The sequence below is a fragment of the Scylla paramamosain genome, unplaced genomic scaffold (assembly GCF_035594125.1).
Source record: "Scylla paramamosain isolate STU-SP2022 unplaced genomic scaffold, ASM3559412v1 Contig5, whole genome shotgun sequence".
NCBI lineage: Eukaryota > Metazoa > Arthropoda > Malacostraca > Decapoda > Portunidae > Scylla > Scylla paramamosain.
The window spans coordinates 987,501-1,003,843 of NW_026973670.1; the positions used below are offsets into that span (position 1 = coordinate 987,501).

Sequence of the window (16,343 nt, forward strand, 5' to 3'; positions counted from 1 at the left end):
CCGAAACTGTGCCTCCGTGCACTAGTTTGACTAGGCACCTTGCCTAGTCAAACTCTTTCAGCTCTGTCTGTCAACATCTACCTTTCCTTCTTGCTGGAAGTTTGCCTACATTCAACCTGTTCCTAAAAAGGGTGACCGTTCTAGTCCCTCAAACTACCGTCCTGTTGGTTTAATTTCCTGCCTATCTAAAGTTTTTGAATCTATCCTCAACAGGAAGATTCTTAAACATCTATCATTTCACAACCTTCTATCTGATCGCCAGTATGGGTTCCGTCAAGGCCGCTCTACTGGTGATCTTCTGGCTTTCCTTACTGAGTCTTGGTCATCCTCTTTTAGAGATTTTGGTGAAACTTTTGCTGTTGCCTTGGACATATCAAAAGCTTTTGATAGAGTCTGGCACAAAGCTTTGATTTCCAAACTACCCTCCTACGGTTTCTATCCTTCTCTCTGTAACTTCATCTCAAGTTTCCTTTCTGACCGTTCTATTGCTGCTGTGGTAGACGGTCACTGTTCTTCTCCTAAATCTATTAACAGTGGTGTTCCTCAGGGTTCTGTCCTGTCACCCACTCTCTTCTTATTATTCATTAATGATCTTCTAAACCAAACTTCTTGTCCTATCCACTCCTACGCTGATGATACCATCCTGCACTTTTCCACGTCTTTTCATAGACGTCCAACCCTTCAGGAGGTAAACATATCACGCAGGGAAGCCACAGAACGCCTGACTTCTGATCTTTCTAAAATTTCTTATTGGGGCAGAGCAAACTTGGTATTGTTCAATGCCTCAAAAACTCAATTCCTCCATCTATCAACTCGACACAACCTTCCAGAAAACTATCCCCTCTTCTTCAATGACACTCAACTGTCCCCCTCTTCTACAGTGAACATCCTCGCTCTGTCCTTTACTTATAATCTGAACTGGAAACTTCACATCTCATCTCTAGCTAAAACAGCTTCTATGAAGTTAGGTGTTCTGAGACGTCTCCGCCAGTTTTTCTCACCCCCCCAGCTGCTAACTCTGCACAAAAGCCTTATCCGTCCATGTATGGAGTATGCTTCACATGTATGGGGGGGTTCCACTCATACTGCTCTTCTAGACAGGGTGGAATCAAAAGCTTTTCATCTCATCAACTCCTCTCCTCTAACTGAGTGTCTTCAGCCTCTCTCTCACCGCCGCAATGTTGCATATCTAGCTGTCTTCTACCGCTATTTTCATGCCAACTGCTCTTCTGATCTTGCTAACTGCGTGCCTCCCCTCCTCCCGCGGCCTCGCTGCACAAGACTTTCTTCTTTCTCTCACCCCTATTCTGTCCACCTCTCTAATGCAAGAGTTAACCAGTATTCTCAATCATTCATCCCTTTCTCTGGTAAACTCTGGAACTCCCTGCCTGCTTCTGTATTTCCACCTTCCTATGACTTGAATTCCTTCAAGAGGGAGGTTTCAAGACACTTATCCACCAATTTTTGACCACTGCTTTGACCCTTTTTTTGGGACTGGCATTTCAGTGGGCATTTTTTTTTTATTAGTTTTTTGTTGCCCTTGGCCAGTATCCTTCCTACATAAAAAAATAAATAAATAAATAAATAAAAAAATAACACGATGGAAAGGCTGAGACGTTGAAGAACACGGGACTCGAACGTGGAGTGAAGATGAAGAACGCGCGACTTCCAGGCGGAGTGAACACGAAGAACACGCGACTCGCAGGCGGAGTGAGCACGTTGAGGAACACGCCACTCGGCACGGAGTGAACAAAATGAACAACACGTGACTCGCAGGCGGAGTGAGCACGTTGAGGAACACGCCACTCGGCACGGAGTGAACAAAATGAACAATACGTGACTCGCAGGCGGAGTGAACACTTTAAAGAACACGGGACTCGGAGGTGGAGTGAACATGAAGAACACGCCACTCGGAGGCGAAGCGAAGACAATCCAGTCACCAGGAGAACACGAGAGTCTTCAGATTATAATGAACGCAGTCGTGTGTGTGTGTGTGTGTGTGTGTGTGTGTGTGTGTGTGTGTGTGTGTGTGTGTGTGTGTGTGTGTGTGTGTGTGTGTGTGTAGGAGTGAGTATACGAGATAACACAATCTCGTATTTCATGTCAAAACGATAATATCAAACAAACTTATGAATAGCAAACAAGGAAGAGAGTACCAACCATATGACACACACACACACACACACACACACACACACACACACACACACACACACACACACACACACACACACACACAGGAATTAATATAAACAAAAAAAACAAAGATGAGCCAAACACTTCCAAAACAACACAAGGCAACACAGAATCACCTGGGCTCCTTGAAAATCACAATTGAGACTCACAGAGAGACAGGGAGAGACTAAACATTTTGAAGTTCATGCACTCCTTCATTCTTTCGTCTCGCTTTTGTTGCTTCTCTCTCTCTCTCTCTCTCTCTCTCTCTCTCTCTCTCTCTCTCTCTCTCTCTCTCTCTCTCTCTCTCTGTCTCTCTCTGTAACACTATATTCATGTTTAAAGATTGAGAAAAGAGTAGGTGGAGGTTTTGAAATTATCGTAAAAATGGAAAAATGTGAGAAAATCCGTGAACTGTTACATGAAGTGGAGTGGTGATACCAGTAGTAGTAGTAGTAGTAGTAGTAGTAGTAGTAGTAGTAGTAGTAGTAGTAGTGGTTATGTAATAGTTGTGCAAAGTAATAAGAATACTGCATGTTATGAAGGTAAATGTAATAAATAACAATGTTTTTAGCAGCAATGAAAGCGTTGAGTACCACAACACTGCTTCTTAACACCACCACCACCACCACCACAACAACAACAACAACAACAACAACAACAACAACAACAACAGCTGCCACTGGACACACAACAACACTGTGAACTACCACCAACAGACTAATACACATCACAATTCTATTACATATTCTTTTCCACTCCCACGTGCATCTCTGAGTCTCATCATCTATACGTTAAAATAACAAAATTAAAGTAAATCACTGCAAAAATAAATAAATAAATAAAGCTACAAACTAATATCAAAATAATGAAAATCAGAATACATTTCAAGTTCTAGGCGAGAAAATTATCACATTATTTCCTGCTCCTTGTACTGCTTAACCTTCTTATCTAGACGTAAAATTATCACATTATTTCCTGCTCCTTGTACTGCTTAACCTTCTTATCTAGACGTAAAATTAGCACATTATTTCCTGCTCCTTGTACTGCTTAACCTTCTTATCTAGACGTAAAATTATCACATTATTTCCTGCTCCTTGTACTGCTTAACCTTCTTATCTAGACGTAAAATTATCACATTATTTCCTGCTCCTTGTACTGCTTAACCTTCTTATCTAGACGTAAAATTATCACATTATTTCCTGCTCCTTGTACTGCTTAGCCTTCTTATCTAGACGTAAAATTAGCACAATAAAATAAACCTCTGGCGTAAAATAAAGAATCAAATGAACAATAAAAAGCTTAACAAGTTTTAGGCGGAGCAATTGTTATATTTTCTTTTCTAATTTCACGTGCCCCTCCACCTTATTATCTACAAGGCAAAATATCAAAGCAAGCCACAAAAATACGCAATAGTTAACAAGGTAAGTAACATTTTCACTTCATTTACGCTGCAGCAAAGTTAATTAAGTTAATGACTGTTTACCTGAGCACCACTCTCACCTCACTGACCTCTTTCATCACTTAGCCTTCATTACATACAGATCAGACTCTCTCTCTCTCTCTCTCTCTCTCTCTCTCTCTCTCTCTCTCTCTCTCGTGAAGAAAGAAAACGTTACCCCTAGTCGGTCTTCATAGAAAATGGAGAAATTACTCAGCGGAATAAAAAAAAAAAAAGCTGATCTTGTTGGAAAGAAAATACAGAATTAATGTCATGTTTGAAGGGGGGAGAGGAGGAAGAGGAGGAAGAGGAGGAGGAGCAGGAGGAGGAGGAGGAGGAGCAGGAGGAGGAGGAGGAGGAGGAGGAGGAGGAAAAATAATAAGATAAATAAAAATGGAGAGGGAATGAAAACAAGCAAGTAAGAAAAGAAAGAAAGAAAAAAAGAGGGAGGGAGGGAGGGAGGGAGGAAAATAATAAAGGAAGGACTGGGAGAAAAAGTGATGAAGGGAAACAATGAGGGATAATTGATAAAAAGGAAAAGGATACGACAAAAGTTGAAGAAAGGAAAAAAAAAGAGGAGAAAACATGAACAACGAATAAGTGGAAGATATTAGAAAGTGGGGAGAAGAGAGAGAGAGAGAGAGAGAGAGAGAGAGAGAGAGAGAGAGAGAGAGAGAAAGTTCACAAAAGTAAATGTAATTCTTCAACATTTATTTATCTTACAGATTGAGAAATAGCCTACTTCCTAACTCCTCTCTCTCTCTCTCTCTCTCTCTCTCTCTCTCTCTCTCTCTCTCTCTCTCTCTCTCTCTCTCTCTCTCTGTCTGTCTGTCTGTCTGTCTGTCTTGTGTGTAGTGTAGTGTGCAGTGTGTCTCTTGTGTGACTGCGTAGTGTAGGAAATCTTTAAAACTATCTATATATCTCTCTCTATCTATTTTTATATGTATGTATGTATGTATGTATGTATGTATCTGTGTGTCGATCTGCCTACGTATCTAGGAATCAGCCTCTATATTCTACGTATTATAATACTGTATGATGCACGTGTGTCCGATTCCAGCACAATTTTTTTAGAAGCGGTAAACTCTTCCTTTAGTGTCAAGTTGAGAGCACATTGTTGTACATCTGTGAGTCAGTAATCTTCTTCGCCCCATCAGTTAAGAGAGAGCCGCCTGAGGTGTGCTTTCCACTCACAAACTGACCTTTATATTTGAAAAAAACGGCTTAAGCTCGTCAGTGAGGGCTGCAACACTATTATTTCCTTGTGGTAGTTATTCCTCTTCAGAAAGCAATGATTGGTGTGTTAACATGAGCGGCTTCTTTCACTGATAAACTTGGGGAATTCCCTGTCTGATATCTTACTTGCATATTACTAAGAGTTTATGTCTGTTGTTATTTTGTCCACCTTACTAATGCAGGAGTTGAACAATGTATTCACTGTCACTGGCACACTCAGGAGTTCTCCTTGGCATCTTATTTCCACGTCCCTCCGGCTTTGTTTTTATTCTTATTCTGTCCATCTTACTAATGCAAGAGTTAAGCAGTATCTTGACTCTCACATCTTTCACTAGCACACTCAGGAATTCTGCTTGATACTGTATTCCCACAGCCCTATGATTTTCTGCTTATTTCTACCTATATTCTGTGCACCTTACTAGCGCAAGAGTTCACCGGTATATTTACTCTTTCACCTTTCAATGGCAAACTTAACAATTCTCTGTCTGATGTTCAATTTCCATCTCTCAACGATTTTCATCTTTTTATCTTGATCCTATAATGTCCGCTTTATTAATGCAAGAGATATCGTGTTTTCACATACCTAATAACTTTCATTTTATTCTTATTCATTGACTGTTCAGCTCACTAACGCAAGAATTAAAAAAAAAAAAAAATGTCCACTATTTCACCTCTTTCAGAGGCAAACTCTGGAACTCTTTTCATGATTCTAGTTTTCTTGACCACCACCTTTAGCTATACACCACCTTTAGCTGAAGCCCCCTAATGCCTCAGCACTAACAGCCTAATTACTGTCTTATTCCTCTTGTGAAGGACTTCATGATTGCAGTGGTGGTTTAACAAGCACTGTGCTTCACTTGCTTCATCAACTTTGTGCCGCGTGAGGACATTCGCAGTATTGAAGAAAGAAAGCGTTTAATCCTTTCTGCACAATAAATTTCTGAACTTCCTCACATCCTTTAGCCGGAATCCGTAGAACAAATCCTTTATAATTAGTCAGAATATAACAAAGATGTAGTAAATAACAGCGGACGTTTAACTCCATAATTATAATTTATAACTCCATGATGGAAGAAAATATATCGCAAATTTTAAATCCCTTAGTGGCATCCAGATCACAATGTTACTGAAAACGTACCACAACAAGTGTCCCAGGCTGAAACCACTCTGGAGCTGCCTGCCTGCTTCTGTCACGCCACACTCCCCATCAATGAATGTCTTTGAGGAGACATAACCACTCTGGAGCTGCCTGCCTGCTTCTGTCACGCCACACTCCCCATCAATGAATGTCTTTGAGGAGACATAACCACTCTGGAGGTGCCTGCCTGCTTCTGTCACGCCACACTCCCCATCAATGAATGTCTTTGAGGAGACATAACCACTCTGGAGGTGCCTGCCTGCTTCTGTCACGCCACACTCCCCATCAATGAGTGTCTTTGAGGAGATATGTTTCAAGACACATCCTCCAATTCTGGATTATATTTTCAATAATTTTCTTTAGGGACTGGCACATGAATGGGCCTTTGTTTCTGCCTTTGTTGCTCTTCACCAGTGCCCCTCTTACAAAAAATAAATAAATGAATAAAAATAAAAATCTTGAACTACTTGATTATCAAAACACATCTTATGAACACCAACATTTATGTTCTCCAGACTGTAAGGAAACGGATGTGTTATTCGTGAAAGCGTATCAGACAACGTGTCCTTGGATACACTCAGATGATTTTTTGATTCCTTGGCAATGAAAACGCAAAAATTCTACATCTTATAAACTTTAAATCCTCTTGTGTTATCCAGCTTATAATGAAACACATGCCTTATCACTGCTAACATACAACACGTGTTACTGTCACACTACTTCACACAGACGATTAAAATAAAAAAAAAAAAAAAAATAAATAAAATAGTAAAATCCTCTATCTTATGAAGTTTAACTCCTGGTGTGTCATCCAGTTTATAATGAAGCAGAAGCATCATTACTGTCAACATACAAGCACACGTGTCACTACCTTCACACAGATGATAAAATAAAAACAAACATAAACATCGTAAAATCCAACATCCTACAAACTCTAAACCCTCTTATGGCATCACATTATCATTAAACCTCCACGGTGTTGCTGGAAACGTACACAAACACGTGTCCTTCACCGCCCTCTCTTTTGTACCTCGGTCGCTTCTCGTCTAGGAGGTTCAATAAAGACTCCTCTCTCAGCGCTGGTCGCCTCATGGTCAGCCAGGAATGAACACTAGCGCACCACAACTTGTGGAATTAATCTACATATGGAATACTACTTTCCTTTTTCCTTTGCATCGTCTCAGCTTCAATACATTCCCACGTGGGCATAAAGGGAAGGTAAATAATGGTTGCAATGTTGCTGTGGATTCTGTTGCAGTTCCGTGAATTTGTCCAGCTGCATCCAGTGTGCCTTGCCCGAGGTTTTATTTATTTATTTATTTACGTATTTTTGTTCTTCTCTTCCTTCTCTTCCTAATTATTTTTTTCTCCATCATGCGCTACTCTGCCATTCTGTGAGCTTCTCTTCATATGTTTTTATCTCTTCTCATATAATATTTCTGCTAATTGTTAGAGGTTTGTTTACTTTTTATATATTTTTCCTTCCCTTTCTCCTACTTATTCTTTTCTTCTTCCCACACTATCCCTTTATACTTTTAACTCCTCTTCCTACCCTTTTCTTTCTTCCTCATGTAACACTTCTGCTAACAACACACCACGGTCTAACTTATTCCACATAACTACCCAAATACGTTCTCCTCTATCCCAATTAATTATCTAGCCATTGTTTCTTTCGTTCCACTTAATTCACAAGTAACTGTCCAAAATATTAAAGAGCCATGTTCTCCTTTATCCCATCTAATCAACTGACCACCCTCCTGTATCCCATCTAACTACCCACTCACTGTCTCTTCTATCCTAACTAACTACTTTCCCTTATGTTCCATGTAACGAGGTAATGTCTCCTTTGTCTCACCTTTCTAACAGGCATTTTTTTTTTTTTTTCGAATTAGGTACCTAGTACTTCTCCTCTCTTCCACTTGAATGGATAATGTCTTTCCTATCCCAACTAATTTACTAGGTGTACTCTCCTCCACCCAGCTAGTCTCCTCTGTTCACTCTACTTAACCACACTCAATAGTTAGCCAGTCTCTTTCACCCGACTACTCGTAAACAAGCCGGCCACTGTCTGCTCTCTCCCACCTAATCCAATCTTTCCTCCATCAAATTAACCACCTTGCCAACAATCAAGATACCGCCCTCCCTATTGTTTCCAGCCCAGTAGCATTAATGACGGTAATCCCTGCCCTCTCTAGTTATCGGTCTTTTTGTCACCATTCCCAGTTTTATGAAGGGCGAGGCGCGTGGCGATGGGCGAAGCTTCCGACCATCAGGGATTAAATTCAAGGGGTGAGTATTGGCTAAGCTGTGACCTGGGAGACTTCATTATCTCCACTGTGTCTTGTGTGTTGTGGGTTTCTGATGTAGTGTAGTGAAGAGAGCTGTTGTTTGTTGGGGTTTGTATTACAAGTGTTACCGGGGTATTGGTTGGTGGTAGTGGTGGGTAGTGGTGGTGGTAGTAGTAGTAGTAGTAGTAGTAGTAGTAGTAGTAGTAGTAGTAGTAGTAGTAACACTGAGAGAGAGAGAGAGAGAGAGAGAGAGAGAGAGAGAGAGAGAGAGAGAGAGAGAGAGAGAGAGAGAGAGAGAGAGAGAGAGAGAGAGAGAGAGAGAGAGGTGGCAGGTAAGGTTACGTTGGGTAAGATCAGGTCAGGTCAGGTCAGGTTAGTTTAGGTCAAGTCAGGTTAGGTTAGGAAATGTTAATTCAGGTAAGGGTTGGATATAATAGAATAGGATAGGATAATATAGGATAGGTTAGGTTAGGTTAGGTTAGGTTAGGTTATGTAAGGCTAGGTTAGGTTAGGTTATGTAAGGCTAGGTTAGGTTTGGTTAGGTTAGGTTAGGTTAGGTTAGGTTAGGTTAGGTTACGTAAGGTAGGTTTAATAAAGGTAAGGTTAGGTTAGGTTAGGTTAGGTTAGGTTAGGCTAGGTTAGGTTAGGTTAGGTTACGTAAGGTAGGTTTAATAAAGGTAAGGCAAGGCAAGGCAAGGCAAGGTAAAAGTAAAGTAATGTAAAGTTAGATTAGAATAGATTAGGTTAAGGCAGGCTTCAGCTGGGTCGCTACATTTATTTACTCGAGAACTCGTTTTCTTCCAGCCTGAATGATTGAAGTGGCTCCGCTTGCCTTCGTCTGGCTTCGCTTTGCTTGGTGCTCTGTGTGTGTGTGTGTGTGTGTGTGTGTGTGCTAGGCGATCGAAAGTGTGGTTAGGTCAGATTGTTCCCCTCTCCATGTTAAGCGATCGAATGAGTGAGTGAGTGAGTGAGTGAGTGAGTGAGTGAGTAATTAGGTTAGGGTTGATGTTTAGTGAAGGGACTTTTTTTTTTTTTTAATGCATAATTACATCTGATTATTCTTTGTTGATTTGTCCATTTCTCTCCGTCTCTCGGCATCTCTGTCTACCTTATCAAATTCTTCAAATCTCTCGTCTATTCAGAAAACTCTCTCTCTCTCTCTCTCTCTCTCTCTCTCTCTCTCTCTCTCTCTCTCTCTCTCTCTCAACGTTTCATCACCTTTTTTCCATCTCAATTTTTAGTTCAGCCTTTCGTTCAACAATCTCTCTCTCTCTCTCTCTCTCTCTCTCTCTCTCTCTCTCTCTCTCTCTCTCTCTCTCTGCTCTGGGACAGCGCTGAATTGACGCAGGGCATTTATGTTTTGTAATCCCTCAGGTCAGGACAGGAATGAGAGCGGACCTTCCATCAGCAAGCGAGGCAAGAGAGGCGTCCTTTGCCTCGCTCAAGTAGGATCTGCGGGGCTCACTGCACTGCCTGAGCCACGCTACCCAAGCTCTGCCCCTCCCTCGCCTTGCTTCCCCCGCCACTCAATGGTACACACTCACCAGTTGGCAGTGCACAGTCAATAGGGAACTTTACAGTATTGGGAATATTCATGAGTGGGGATAGGTGCAAATAATAATATGTAGGTTTGATTCACTCGTTTGTACATTGAGTGCCACGTTAAGTCTGATCAATTTTTGTAGCTTCGCTTGTTTTAAGTAAAGTTGTAAGAGCCTGTTAGGAATCTAGCGGTATTTGTCATCTTGTTACTTACCTACGTAATAACACACACACACACACACACACACACACACACACACACACACCAAAACAAAAAAAAATAATGCAAACTCCAAGAGGCTATCAGATTAAAAACATACCACCATTTAGCTATATATATATATATATATATATATATATATATATATATATATATATATATATATATATATATATATATATATATATATATATATATATATATATATATATATATATATATATATATATATATATATATATATATATATATATATATATAAAAGAGCAGTGGTTGTTAGGACATGAAAAACTTCAAACGGCCAGTGGTTGATAAAACAAACTTCATCTGAAGAAATCGTCAAAGCTGTGGCTTGAAAACATCCGTAGCATCACTGAACTAACGATAATACCAGCATGGAAAACCTCAATTGCTAAGAAATAAGCAAAGATTGTGATGGGCAGGGAAAGAAAGGGAAAGATTATGAGTAATCTGAGACGCTGTAGCCTAGTGGTTCCTCTGTGCGCAGATAAAACAACAACAACAACAACAACAACAACAACAACAACAACAACAACAACAACATCAACTAAACACTTGCACCAAACAGTGACACTATTAAAATGAACAGGAACAAGGAGACAATTGAAATGTTGAGGCCAAGAGAAGAGTTGACAAGTGGTGATTGGAGACGCTGCATCCTGTTTGCTACTAGCTTCTCAATGCACAAATAATAAACAACGACTGAACAGATACGCAGAACATAGGGTGATCAGAAACACTGCAGCTTATTACCTTCCTTACTTCCTCTATGCGCAAGTAACAAGCAAATGACTGAACAAATACGCAAAATATGGGTTGACCAAAAACACTGCAGGCTGCTGCTAACCTTTCAGTTCCTCTATGCACAAATAATAAATAAACAAAACACATGCACACAAAATAGTGACTAGTACATTACCAACATCGACAGGAAGACACGGGGAAGAGCAGGGAGGGAATATGACGCCTTCAAGGTGACTGAGAGGCGATTCCAACACCCCGCGGCTCTCCACGGCACAGTCTACACCGCCGCCTCGCAGTTCTCACGACCACTGCACACAGTAATGTTACGGAGGCACAATTACCGGGGAAACTAACACACGGGCCGTCACCTTTACGTCACCACGAGATAATGGAGAGGCGACCAAAACTGAATGAGTATCTCAGTTCGTTCAGCAGTTTACAGCACACGGTATTGACACGGAAGCACAAGTACTAAGGAAACTAGTACGCGGCCGCCCGCTGTCTTGACGTAACCACGCGGCAGTGGCGAGGCGAGCAGGACTAAGGCGGCTGAGAGTTACAGATTCAGTGTCTCAGTTCGAAGGTTCCTTGTTTGGAGTATTGTTCACGCAGCTAAGCCAAATGTCCACGGTCTGACAGTGCGGGAAATATCTATACCATTCTTTAGTGTGTAGGAGGAGACGTGAATTAAAGATGAGGTGTAATATAAAATCTCCAGGGGACGTACTTATATTCAATGGCCTTTACTGTCACGTGAGACTCACCCGCGCTGACTCCAGTCATGCATTGAAGCCTTACGTTGCCAGACTCCACACGGAACATTAATCCTAGATGTGTGTGTGTGTGTGTGTGTGAGAGAGAGAGAGAGAGAGTGAGAGAGAGAGAGAGAGAGAGCATAATTTCTATTCGTATGATTATTCTTTATCTTTTCTTTATTTTCTATCTATTTATATTTCTGTATTTGTTAATTGTTTGGGTGGGTATACAGTCAGTGCCACCACCACCACCACCACTGCGATTTGTGGCGCTGTGTTGCAGTCATTGTCATCATAATCATCATCATTCTCCTCATCTTTCTTTTCTTCTTCCTCCTCTTCTTCTTCCTCCTCGTTCTTATTTTCCTCTTCTTCATCATCATCATATTCTCTTCCTCTTCCGCCTTCTCATCATTAGAAATTTGTTCCTCTCCTCCTCTTCCTCCTCCTCTTCTTCCTCGTCCTCCTCCTCCTCCTCCTCCTCCTCCTCCTCCTCTCTCTCTCTCTCATCTCCTCCTCCTCACCATCATCATCACCATCATCATAATCTCCATCTTTCTCATCACAATCACCACAATCTTCTTCTCCTCTTCACCACCACCAGCACCACCACCACCACCACCACCATCATAATCTATTTCCGGTAATACTGCAGTACAAATGTCTTCCAAACATCCTATACGCATCATCATTTTTGTCTATTCCAGGTCACCCGAGCAACACTTGTCTCTTCTCTCCAAGTGAAATGAATCTGTGAGCACTGCCTTGTTTTACCATCCTTTCGTTGACATTCTGCTTTCCTAACTGTCTGTATCACTGGCTCCGCGCTTACTGTGCCGTGCGTATGTCAACTTACTTCTTCAGTGCACTATCACCATCAAGAAGCGGGCTCAGGATTTGCTTAAAGCTCCCCATTTTTAAAAGGGAGATAAAAGAGAACGGCGGCTGTCTTGCATTACAGAAAACGAAAAATTTTACTCAAACTTAAAAAAATAATTAAATTAATCTTCCAGTACTATTTTAAACTGTTTAGGATAATGCAAGCGTCTCTTCTATTTTATCTATTATTTCGTGGTGTTTTGTACTATTAATTATCAGTTTTTTAGTGCAAGAAGTTCAAGAAAAGAGGAAAAAAACAAAAACACTATAGAGATAAGGACAATATGGTCGCTATTAACATGTATATTTACAGGACTTTCGATCCCCTGATTTCCAAGGCGTAGGCGGCGGCCATCTAGGAAACTGAAGGATTAGAGAAAACGTGATATTTTAACGCCAACTAAAGAAATACTGAATTGATCTAACTATGAATAACATATAATATTTTTACGATAGTGTTAACATTTACTGTTATATGAATCGACTTTAATTATTTATTGGCGTTAACATTACGTAAATTACACAAGCTTAATCTATGACAACATATATATAACGAAAAAAAAAAAAAAAGAAAAATGACGTCTCCCTCAACACACACACACACACACACACACACACACACACACACACACACACCTTTATGTACGTATACTGTAGGAAATATTGTATTTTTATTGGTTCCTCAGCAAATACAGTAGAAACGTTGTGTGTCTGCCAGTGGAGCCTTAAACACAGCCTTAAAAACACTCGTAACCTCAAGTAGAGCCCTTTAAAACAGAGCAGGTGTGGGTGTTGAAGAGATTACAAGTGTTGTGAATTATATACATTATTTTTAAGCAGCTTGGAAGGTTGCAGTGACGAAAGCTGTTGAAGACTGACAAAAAGACTGACCTGGATATTACTTGTTGTGTAATCTGTCGTAAGTGTAATTAAATAACTCGCCTCGCCAGCTTTGTGGTGTAATTGTCTTTGTAATTGTACGAATTATAGAGGAAATTACTATTACGAGTACGAGAGTTTATTATTATTATTATTATTATTATTATTATTATTATTATTATTATTATTATTATTATTATTATTATTCCACCTGCCCACAAACTGACACCCACCCACCCAGCCACCCCCAATAGTCCACCAATCCAGCCACACCACCCAAACACATCCACCCACCCATCCACCTCCACCAGCCCACCCATCCACCACCCACTACACCAGATCCACCCACCCACCCACCACACACTCCCTACAGACACACCCACCCAATCTTCCATCAGTGAGTTGTTTGAAAATATTCTTATTATTACTGAGGCTTCAAATGTTATGATGTACCCGCTACTAATTCAACAATACGCCCACGCTCTCTCACGCACACGCACTCTCACGCCCACGCAGTCTCACACCCACGCACTCTCACGCCCACGCACGCACATGCACTCTCACGCCCACGCACACGCACTTTAACGCCCAAGCACGCACACGCACTCACGTAAGCACACGCACACACACACACACACATTATTATTATTATTATATGTTTATTGACCACAGCAACAATGTACAAATAGAAATCTGATTAATAAATATTAATTTTTAAGACAATTCACAACCACTGTAGTCCATAAAAATAACTGATAGTAAAATAAAACTAAAATTAGAACTAAAAACTAAAACAGAAGCATTAAACTAATGTAGATAAAACTGTAAAACGTACACTGATCTCAAATCTTAAACAATATTAAAGATGAAATCTAATACAACTAACACGATGGTGTGTGGCCAGCCACACACCATCGTGTGTTACTATTAATACTACTATAATAATAATAAAATTTACAATAACAAACAAAACTTAAAAGGATTATTTAGAAGAATATATAAGAAAGAGACCATAGGCAATATCAAAAGACACTATTACAAACGCGTGCAATAAAGACATCCTTCAATAAAAGACACAAATTGAACATAAAAAAGTAATAGCTAAAAAAGAACTCAAAACAATGGTAATCAAAACAAACTACCAACATTTCCTCAGAAAATCGACATACTATAAAAGGGTTATAAACACATCATGAAATTTATATATTATACAACGAACTAAAAACAATAATGATAAAAGCAACTATCAATATTTCTTACAAAACAACAACAACGAACTATATTAGGTCTTAAATACATCCAAAATTTTATATATTATACAACATCTTTCATTATTATCATATTTATCTGAGAATAGGTCTTGAATATTAGCAAAGTTATACATTTCTCTCAGATGTTCGGTGAGGATGCAGTGTTGTGTTACATGTGGTTCTGTTTGTATTTCACCACATGGACAAAGTCTTTCTTCTAATGGCAATCTTCCCCGACCCCTTCTGTTCCACCTTCACACCTCTACTGCGAGGGAATGGGCGGACACACGGAACCTCGTGAACGCAGCTCGATGGTGTTCATTTACATGTGTCTTTCCTTTATATACTGAGTGAACAGAAAGGTCGGGGTTGATTTCTTTATACGTTATACGCTTTGATGAAGTTGAGTGTAAGATACCAACTTTTAACTCCCTGACTCCCTCTTCTATGTCATCGTGTACAACATGTAACAAGTTGTCTATATAAGCTCGAGTCTGGTAATCATGATTCATGGAAATCTTTAAGGACAGTGCAAGTGGGTCATCCTGCATTCTCTGTCTCTCCTTCCACATCTTAGAAAAGAAGTGTCTCTGCCTGCTCCTAACTAATGCCTGTAGAGGTGGATAACCAGTCTCCAGGTAGCAAACATCATTACACGTTGTAAGTCTCACGTCTAGTAAGCATTTAAGTGACCAATTGTAGAGTTTTATAACTGGCCTTAGATCCGCATTCAGCCAGGACTCACAGCCGTATAGAATAGCGGACATTAAACAAGCATCAAAAACGCGTTTTTTTATTTGAAAAGGAATATCATTATTCTTTTTTAAAAATGAAATAAATTTCATAACGTGACCCATCTTAGAATCGGCATGAGCCCTGACTGATGCTGAGACCGATCCATCAGCTGTGAAAGGGGAGCCCAGATATATATAGCGGGTGCACCGTTCAACCACTAACCCGTCAATATGTAGAGACTCGTTGTCCTCTGGAGTGCCGTGTATCACAAAGAATTTCGTCTTAGATGCGTTCACCTTCATTCCGTACTCCTCACAAAATCGTTTCGTGAGCGAAAGCTTCCTAATCATTCTATCACGCGATGTTGACAGCAGCACGGTGTCATCCATGAGTATCAGGACGTGTAACCATTTTAAAAAGCTGTCATCCTCACAGTTTTCTTTCACTAATTTAATCAAATCATTAACATAAATTACAAAAAGTAGGCAGGATGTTGGAGAGCCTTGGCGAACTCCCAGGGTGGTAGCGAAAACTGCGGTACCAATGACACTCTCGGTCACACTATACATGGCTCCAATAACACCCAACATCAGCACTCCACAACCTAAACGTTTCAAAATTCGTATTAAAATATGCCTTGGCACCAAATCGTATGCTTGGCTAAAATCAATAAAAGTAACAAATAATTTCTTTTTCTTCTTTCTGGCTAAATCAGTTAAAATACGCAACGTCACAACGTGCTCTAGACAACCGCGTCCTCTTTGTGCCCCCGCTTGTTCCCGATACGGCGTGAACCAACGTTCTAACCTCGAACACAACACCATATCAAATAATTTGGAAATGCTGTTTATTATACTAATGCCTCTATAGTTTCTTGCGTCTCTCTGGTCACCTTTTTTGTGTATGGTGAAAACTTTAGCCCTAGTCCAAGATACAGGATACTGTGCTGTAGTAAAAACCATATTAAACAGTGATACGATGAGCATTAGCCAGTGAAGAGGTAACAACTTCAAAACTCCAGGTGCAATACCGTCCGGACC

General features: G+C 40.3%; 2 long non-coding RNA genes across 2 annotated transcripts in view; one reads left to right on the forward strand and one right to left on the reverse strand.

The window, feature by feature from the left end:
- The window catches only part of LOC135096665 (uncharacterized), a 36,487-nt gene extending 25,148 nt beyond the window's left edge, over positions 1–11,339 (reverse strand). Inside the window, exon 1 of the long non-coding RNA XR_010264895.1 lies at positions 10,981–11,339. This is a non-coding gene — a long non-coding RNA (uncharacterized LOC135096665). The remainder of the gene's footprint in view (positions 1–10,980) is intronic.
- Positions 7,550–9,983, forward strand: LOC135096639 (uncharacterized). Its single transcript, XR_010264877.1, has 2 exons — positions 7,550–8,279; positions 9,653–9,983. It is a non-coding gene; the product is annotated as an uncharacterized LOC135096639 (long non-coding RNA).
- Positions 11,340–16,343: the final 5,004 nt, after the last annotated feature.